Source organism: Adiantum capillus-veneris, chromosome 17 (assembly GCF_014529385.1).
Source record: "Adiantum capillus-veneris isolate H3 chromosome 17, ASM1452938v2, whole genome shotgun sequence".
NCBI classification, from domain to species: Eukaryota; Viridiplantae; Streptophyta; class Polypodiopsida; order Polypodiales; family Pteridaceae; genus Adiantum; species Adiantum capillus-veneris.
Genome location: NC_140947.1, coordinates 59,005,970 through 59,015,804, shown reverse-complemented (window position 1 = coordinate 59,015,804; position 9,835 = coordinate 59,005,970).

Below are 9,835 nucleotides of genomic sequence, written 5' to 3'. Positions count from 1 at the left end.
CCAATCTTTATGTGTTATTTCTTCAAGGTAACTTGATTATTGATTTATAAACTCTCTATGAAAAGTTTGATACTAATCCTTTAGTTCTCTTTGTTCTCAATGAGCCTACAACCACTTGTTGAGTGAGGGGTGGGTGGGTCTCTCTCTCTCTCTCTCTCTCACACACACACACACACAATTTCCTTCACAGATTTATTGGGTTAACCCAAAATTGGACCACCCATATTTTTTGTCTTGGGACCGGTCCCAAGTGGTACCCATTTGGTTACCAATTTTAGAGCGGATCTGCACAGTTCTACCCCTGCCACTCGAACTACAACCTGGTTCCTTAGAGGCGCAACTCTAACCATTACGCTATGGGTGTGCACCTGCTAGGAGAGAAACACATGCTCATTGCTCTATATATTTTTGAGGTTTGTTCTATCACCGTCCCATCTTGACAAACTAGCAGAAGGAACAAAATAACTGACGAGTAGAGAGTGTTCTCTTGTGTTGACTTTTTAGTCATAGGTTGCTAGCCGGTTGCATTCGAATGGTAACCACCGAGGCTTGCTTAGCCACCACTACAAGCAATCAAAACTTAACGATACCCCTTGCACATGGTGGGAATGACTGCTAACCTAGCATGCGGCTGGACTGGTAACTTCCAGGAACAATTACTGTGATAACTAGTACAATGTACAGTCAGTTAGCTCTATCCCTACTAATCCCTAATCCCTGGTATCCTAGTTCCCTTGTATCTTGTTTCTTGGAGCTCTTTACGCTCTTGTATTCCTAATCAGCTCAGAGCGTACTTGACTCAATGTTGTACTTTTCAGTTCCCAATTCTAGTGTTCAATCTTATTTGCAGTTTAGTGTTCATTGTCATTTTCAATTTTAGTTTTATATTTCATTCCAGTGTTGTCTTCTGAATGCTTATACTGATATGAAGTAACTCTACCTGCCAACTTGGAATAGCTGTCTGAAAGTGTTCAGTTCATTCCATTTCGGCGATCACGGTGGCTTGAGCTAAGTTGCTCTTGACAGATGAACTACCTTCCAGTTGGTGTTAGAGTCATTAGACGAGAAGAGTTGCCCGAGGTATGAGGCAAGCTACCAAATTTATGGATGATCCTGACCGTGTCAATCCAATCCAGGAAGAATCTAAGCGAAGCTCTGAGACTGAGAGGGAACCTAGGAATGAGACACATGTTCCTCCAGGGCCATAACAATTGATGAATCACGGGATTCTCAACACTTAACTCATTCCAGGCGTAGACAAGCAGAGTGAGCAGAACGACGGAACCGGTCTCATGGATCTCAACGCAACCGAAAACATAATGAAGAAAGTGAGGGCAGCAAAAGAAGTCACCAATCAGGACATAAACCAACAAAGAAGAGGGCAGAGGACACAATGACTGAAACTGAAAAAGAAAATGTTTGGGAAGCTGACACTGACCATTATAATAAAAGGAGATTCAAAGACAAGAAACCAATTCTCTAAACCAGAACCAATCACACTGAGCATTCCATTAATCTAAAAATTTTCCTTTCTAGTTTTCAAAGGAGGTAAGAAATGACCCCGATGTCCACATTCAAGCATTTGAGAAATATGAAGGACTCAAGGATATTGACAAAGAGGAATGGGGGGAATATTTTCCGTAGACGTTGAAAGGCTTTACGATTGGAATATTCACACAACATGAGAGATGAGGACATCCTATGCAAGCTAGACAATATCAAACAAGGTAAGTTGTTAATCATGAGCTACGTGAAAAAGATAAAAGAATTAACCAGACAACTGCAAGAGCCTTCGTCAGATAAACAAATGTGAGCCTGGTTTCTGAATGGTTTCAGAAGCAAAAAATTACGGGAACAAGAAGTACCAGCACCTACTGACAAGTTCAATGATTTGGTGCAAAGGGCATTGAAGCTAGAATAGTAGGCCAAGAAAGAGAAAGGCCACAAGAAGAGATAGTCGAGTGATAGTGAGTCATCGACGATTGAAGAGTCAAAATCTAGTACCAGTTCCAGTTCATCTGAGAGTGAGTCCGGTAAGTATGGTCACTTTGCAGCCCAGTGCTTAGATGCTGCCAAACAAGAGGCACCTGAACAAAAGGCACCAAAGCCAATGACAGTCAGGGTCGTGACTAGAAGTGGGGGTGTTATCATTGAAGAGATTCCATATGAATTGAGAAAAAGAAAACTACTGAAATGAAGAAGTGGGAGCAGCAAAGAGTGGTATAAGAAGAAGGTAGTTGATGAATGGAAAGAACAACGTGAGCTTGTAGCCAAGATCACCAAAATCTGGCAAAGAATGTTCTCAAGTCCGAAAGATGCAGAACTACCTCCCCAACCTTCAGACGTACACGAGCACCACACAATGAGAAGGCAGTGTCAGGATCGAATGAGTCTATGATTGCTGCAATACACTGTCTGGTAAATGAAGTTTGGCAAGTCAGATCATACTTGATCGAGGCTGGAGCCACTGAAATGATGAAGGACCAATCGGAGAATCCATCACACGTCCAGCCAGCAACCAACAACCAGAAAAGGGAAGACAATTGAGTGAAACTATGAAGATAGTCAAGAAGAAAAATCTTCCAGTTCAGAATGTAGCTCTAAGAATGAACAAGATGAAATTTATGTGAAGATCTATGAACGCATCCAGAAATTGATGGTGGAGCTGGATGACATCAGACACACATTACCATAGACTACGAAATTTATCAGACAGAAGAGAAACCCAGAGGCTGAAGCAAGAGCAATAGACTTGGCGGCCATTAGAGATGATGAGGTTCCAATAATTCAAGTAGACTATAAGATGATGATGCAGTGTCAACCACTGTCAGGTGTGATACTAGATGGGAGAGCTGGTGTCAATATAATGAGATAATATTTAAGGCAAAAATTGGGGATCAATGATTTGAAACCAGTACCATTCAGGGTCAGAATGGTTGACCATAGGGTTGTTGAGGCTACTGGCTTAATTGAAAATATATAGATAAGAGTGGGAAAATAAAATTTCAGAACCAGATTCTTCGTCTTAGATGTACAGGGAGCATATGGAATGATTTTGAACAAACCATGGCTCAGAATTGTTGGAGCCATACATGACTATGCCAACTAGACATTGACAATTCAGGGACCAGTAAGAGACTAATAACACAAGAAGCCGGAAGGAAGACTTAATACCAGAAGAGCTGTGCAAGAAATATGGAACAAAGAAGATAAGAGAGAATGCTTGCTTTAATGAACATCTTTCCATTGATAAAAATAGATTTGAGTGGTGTGCTAATGGACAAGGAACAAGCTGAAAGACAGTGTGTGCTAATGGACAAGGAACAAGCTAAAAGACAGAAAAAACAATACCTAGAGCAGTTCCTGAGCTGAATGTTGGAGAGAGGTCAGTTCAGTTAAATGGGCAACCAACAGAGCAGCAAGAGAGAGATAAGCTTGTTGAATTTAGACCAGCAGGGGAAACAGGTCATGCAACTTTGGATCAGAAAGACCCAATAATCAATGAGACAAAAATGTAGAATGGATTATTGGAGTTGGGCAACACAATTAATGATTACGCTGATGGTATCAGAACTGAGAAAGAAGCTGAGTCACTGGCAAAATGAAAGGGAGGAGGCACAAAACTGGTTGCTTCTAGACGATCGAGAAGTTGAAGAGTGGAATCTCGGCTCAGAGAAGAACCCTCAAATGATCAAAATTAATAAGCATTCGAAGCAAGAGATTAAGGAGAGAGCTAAGGCACTGTTCTAGAAATACAAGGATGTATTTGCTTGGGAACATACTGATATGAAAGGAGAAGATTCATAGGTGTGCGAACATCGAATACCACTCAAACCAGATGCCAAGCTAGTAAGGCTACAAAGATACATAATGAACCCCAACTATGCCAAGAAAGTCAAGGAGGAGATAAAAAATCTTCTCAAAGCATAATTCATAATACAAGTGACAAGCAATGACTCGCTATTTTGAATAGTGGGAGTTCCCAAGGAGAATGGAAAGCTAAGGGTATGTGTTGACTACATGAAGCTAAATGCTCATACCATCAAGGACCCCTTTCCACTATCCTTCACAGACATGTTGTTGGACGAGATTGCAGGCCACAAAATGTACAGTTTTATGGACGGATACAATGGCTACAATCAACTCAAGATTGCACTTGAAGATCAGGCCAAAACCACATTCATCACTAAATGGGGAGCATTTATGTATCTGGTAATTTTATTTGGACTCTATAATACCCCAACAACCTTCTAGAGATGCACGATGGAGATATTCATTGAGTTTCTACACAAATTTTAGGCCATGTTTGTAGATGATTTTACCATCTTCTCCACAAAGGAAATGCATTTATCATTCTTGGAGATGGTCTTTGAGAGGTGCAGAGAGAAAAAATATGCTTGAATCCTTTCAAATTAGTGTTCATGGTATGGAAATGACAACCTCTGGGACATTGTTTCTAGAAATGGTATTGAAATGGCCAGTGACAAGGATAAGTGTGTGTTTAGCAAGCCAGAGCACCAACAACCGTATTTGGATTAATCTCTTTTCTGGGGTATATCAATTTCTGCAGACGCTTTATTCATATGTTTGTAGCCAAAGCACTTCCTTTCTTTGAATTAACCAAGAAAGGAAATAAGTTCATATGGACCCACAAATGCAAACAAAGTTTCTAGTGCTTAAATGATGCAATTGTTAGGAAGCTAGTTCTTCATCAAGCAAACTGGAATGTAATCTTTTATGTGCATGTCAATGTATCTGGAATGGAAATGGGAGCCATACTGGCTAGCCTAATGGGAAGACAGACTACCCATTTTACTTTACCAATCGCAGGTTTAGCGTGGATGAACAAGGTTCTAGTGCTATTGGGATTTCCTCTAATCTGGTATAATATAGTTTGATCTTGGCCCTGTTGTAAACTCCATGCAACAATAATCTAGATAAGTCCCTTAATCTTACTATTCCATTCAACCTCATAGGGTTCATACCAAGGTATCTTTAAATTAGGTTTCTTTGGTCCACTAGTTCGTCTATTAATGATGCTTCTGAACACCCTTATATGCTTCTCGAAAGAAAGTGAGCACCACAATGGGTTTTCCCTAGCTTATGGAAGATCTAGACTTCAAATTTCATTCTGAATCAAAAGGGGAGCCACTGATCAGACCAGTTCCGAAGGTGTGTATGATACACAATCAGAACTAGTAAAGTCTGACAAACTTAACAGTCATAGAAAATCAACAATCAAGGCCAGAATCTTCTAGATAATGAGTAGGCAGCCATACAAATGCATGAATGACGTGTGGTTGACAACGACCCTAAAACCAAGAGAGTATGATCGTGGAGCATTCATTGCACGTATAAAGATAACCATGCAAAACGTGCACGATCCTACACTTTTATCTCAAGCTATCGCCCGACTTAACGCTCATGTAGAACCTTCATTGTCTACATAGCATACATCAAGCTCCACATCTTCACCATCTTTACCCTTCACTGCTACACCTTTTCACTCTAAACCCGATACTCCAAAGCTTTCTTGCTTTTCCATCTCAATCACCACAGGCGCATTGTTTGCTTCACAGGAAGACTCAGAAGGTACAGCTATGGGAAATACAAAGAAAGTGTTAGAGTAGATGCAAGAAAGTGTGGATGAGGCCACACAATTCATTGAAGAGCAAGTAGAAAATACGTAGCAGGATTGCTCAGTGCCACATACCAAGATTGAGAAATATGTGTTCCATCTGAATGACGTGCATTACTGAAGATTTGGGATATAGAGGTGGTGCTTGAGACCATGAGAATGGACTTTGATGTAGAGCTCATTCAGCAAATGGTTTTGATCACGAGCATGGAATTGCAGAGATCAATGGTCGAGAATTCCAGGCCACATCAACAACTCTGGGACATGTGCTTAGAATGCCATACCATATCAAAGCTAAACCCTGCTTAGTTGAGGAAGTCAACTGACATCTAAAAGAAGATGCAGAAGCCACAAAGAAACAAAAAAGGGGACCTTGTATACAAGTTTATTGCTAAAGCCATAATTTTAAAAAACAACCCCACTTATGTTGCGGAGAAATTATTCGGTATGCTACTACAAAAACTGAGAATTTGAAGGCCAAAATCAACTTAGCTACCTTTCTACACAACAACCTCTTTCAAAAAACTGCTAAGGTTAAGACCCAGAACCAACATGTATTCAAGGCATGGTACGCATGGAAGTTCTTGTACAGGGTGACCTGCATCCCAACACACCCTAATGCCACTAAGATGTGGGATAAGGCAGTGGGCAATGGGATTGGGCACCAGTCAGATTACTAAGCAGTAGGATTCTGTTGGCGAGCAAACCGAACAAGACACTACCAATGAGGGTTCTAACTTAGCTATTGTCACCACTAGCACAAACAGAAAAACAACACAAGCTGAGGTTGGGACAGCAGGAGCTTATACTAGTGGCAACACTAAGCCACCTGAGTGTTATCATATACATGCGGTAGTGATGTGTGTGAACACATTTAGGACCGTTGGGGCATTTTTTCCCTCACTAGGAGGTTTTTCCTGCCGTGCATTATATATACGTCCCTCACTCTAGGGCTAACTTGTCTTTCCATTATGCACAAAGAAATAATACTCTCTGTTGTGTGCCTTTAGTTTCTTCATCTTCTCCAAGCTATGTGTGTTTCCCTACAACCCTACTTCCAACAATTGGTATCAGAACAGTTTGTGTCCTCTAGGCTTAGTCATCAGCGTTGCCTACACATGCCTACTCACTTTCTTTGATTTTGGTGAGCGTCAAGAGGTCGACAAGTACTTTGGGTTTGCTTGTAGAGCTTGGTCTTCTCATAATATCCATTCAGGCTCATTTCGGCCTCCGTTTCCACCACAGACAGTATTGTACATGCTATTTTTTTTTCTTTTGTGTGGAATTTTTTGTCAGCGCCATTTTGTGCATAATAGGTCGATTACAATCTTCTTAGGGTTGTGCTATATAGGACATGTTGGTCTCGCTGCGTTTATCCTCTTTTCGAGAAGTTTTCACATCATGTGCAGGCCCTCGCCCTCCACTCACCTGGCTGACAACAACACATATGTGTTCAAGATGTTTGTTGTTGTGAGGATAAATTGGATGGCGATGATTACCCAATGTTGGATTACATGCGTTTGGAATGTTGTGTATGGCATTGATGTACGTCCTGGTTCTGTGGATACACGTGATGTTGATGATGTTGTAGGTTTTGGTGGCAAGATTGATGCTGCTAGAGTTGTTTTGCCTACGGCTGAGCAGGCTTTTTGGGATGTTAAAGATGCGTAGGATCATGCATTAATTGCATTATCTATGAAGCGTACTATTACTCCTCACTTTCGCTCAGCTAAATCAACAAAACAGGATTGGGATATTTTGGCTGGTATTTATGCAAGTCGCAATGAGGCTATAATTACTTTGCTGCATAAAGAGCTGGAGTCAAAGATAATGCATGAGGAAGATGAAATAGACACTTTCCTTGATGGTATCAAGGATATTAATGAGCAACTCTTTTCTCAAGCGAAGTCATTTTTGACAGTTCCCTTATGAAAACCATTCTTGATGCTTTGCTAGATTCTTACCACACTTTTGCTAGCACTTGGGGACTTATGACCCAAGGAAATCTTGATGTTGTCAAGTTTGATGCATTATGCACATTGCTGTTCTGCAAGACTCACTGTCAATAAAAATAGGGCTAAACAACATCTGGTTGAACATGCCTTTATTGATGCTCAAAGAAAAAGTGGTAACAACAATGTATGGAGCTAGGATATGGATCGAGCTTGGTGAACCGAGCTTTGGAGTGAGCTTTTTTTTTTGGGAAGGGGGACCCACCAATGCACCACCATTGCCGCCCTGATTGGCCAGCAAAGCCACCAGCTCTTCTCCTCTGTCCTCTCCTCCTCCACCACATCCTTGGCCACCATTATTGCCGCCCTCCTTGGCTACTTAAGCCACCTCTCCTCTTCCACCTCCTCCTAACCCCTCTCATCCTTCCAATCCTGTGCTCTCCACTCTCCTGCTCTCTCTTGCTCTCACTACCTCCACACCTCTTTCTCACTAACTTCTTCCCCCCCCCCCCCCCCCCTCCCTCTCTCTCTCTCTCTCTCTCTCTCTCTCTCTCTCTCTCTCTCTCTCACCCATCGTATCCACCCTTGATTTCACTGACTCCCTCAATCTCACTACCATGTCCTCTGCCCATTACATACCTTTGTTGTCTCCCTCCTTTGGCCTCCACGTGTCATTTTAGCATGCTTCTTTTCTCTCTCTCACCCATTGTCTCTCTCCTTCCTTTGGCCTCCATGTCATTTTAACCTTCTTCTTTCCTCTCTCTCTCTCTCTCACTCCTTTGGCCTCCACCTGTCATTTTAACCTTCTTCTTTCCTCTCTCTCACCCATTCCCTCTCTTTCCCTCCCTCCCTCTCCTGCGTAATCTCTCTCTCTCTCTCTCTCTCTCTCTCTCCTCTCTCTCTCTCTCTCTCTCTCTCTCTCTCTCTCTCTCTCCCCCCCCCCCCCCCCCCCCCCCCCCCCCCCCCCCCCCTCCATGTTCCATTTTAGCCTGCCTCTTTTCTCTCTCACCCATACCATCTCCCCCTCCTTTGGCTTCCACATGTCAATTTAACCTTCTTATTTTCTCTCCCTCATCCATTCCCTCTCTTTCTCTCCCTCCCTCCCTCTCTTGCGTATCCCCCCCCCCCCTCTCTCTCTCTCCCCTACCATCACCTTGCTTAAGTGCATCTCTCTCCTACAACCTTCCTCATTGTTTCTTTCTCAATCCCTTTTTTTAGAAAGATCCCTCTCCCATTATGTCTCCCCCCCCCCTCTCTCTCTCTCTCTAAGCATGTACATAGAGAGAGAAGGAGAAGAGAGACAAAATACAGCAGAGGCAATATGTGTGTGTGTGTGTGTATACATACGTATACATATATAGGTAAATACATAGATATATATACCCATATATATGTACACACACACAACATTCGTAGCTCATTGTGGGTGGGATGTCATTGACGGATTGACTGAACAAGCAGCAGCCTGGCCCGGACACCACATGTTTAATGAATTTGTACTATGTTATTTTTTCGAGCTAGCATAGCTACACTGTGTGTAAATCGTGATTTTGGAGTAGCACCTCAATTCCTTGAGTTGTAATTCTGCCATGATATGTATAAAGGCCCATGTGAGCCGACCACTAGCCATTTAGAAAACCCTAGGTATAAAATTCAATAACCTTAATGTGAAAAGGAGGCTTATCTTTGGAAGAAGAGAGAGCTTTGCTGTACGTACGCTCAAGTGGCCAAGCTGCTCCAACTTGTAATCAACTTTCCTAATGATTGGGTAATCCATTTTCAATTTTGAAATTTGCATCGTGTTCCTTTTTCCATGCTCTTTCATTTAAGTGTGAGCATTGCTACTTTTGTTGAGTTTTGCGACTACGCATTAGTGAGCCTAATCTTCAGATTTGAGTGCTTAAATCACTATTTTTTGACGTTTCGACCATAGGAGAGTGTTCCTAGACCATACGATGGCCTTTCTAAATAGTTTTGTTGCAATTTTTAGGATCTTGATCATGATGGATCATGATTTTTGGTACCTTGTTGGATTGGGATTAGATTTGGTAGGATAGTGCCCCTAGGTGTCTTAGAACTCCTCCTAAAGTTTCGTTGCATTTTGACTTTGTTTGAGTGCTGAAATGACGTCATGACCAAGAGCGGTGAGAAAGAACATAGATGGATTTTTCAACCATTGACTGGTGGTTTGCTTGTTGAGTTGTTGTGTTTGCTTGTTAGGATCACTTCTTGAGGATTTACAACC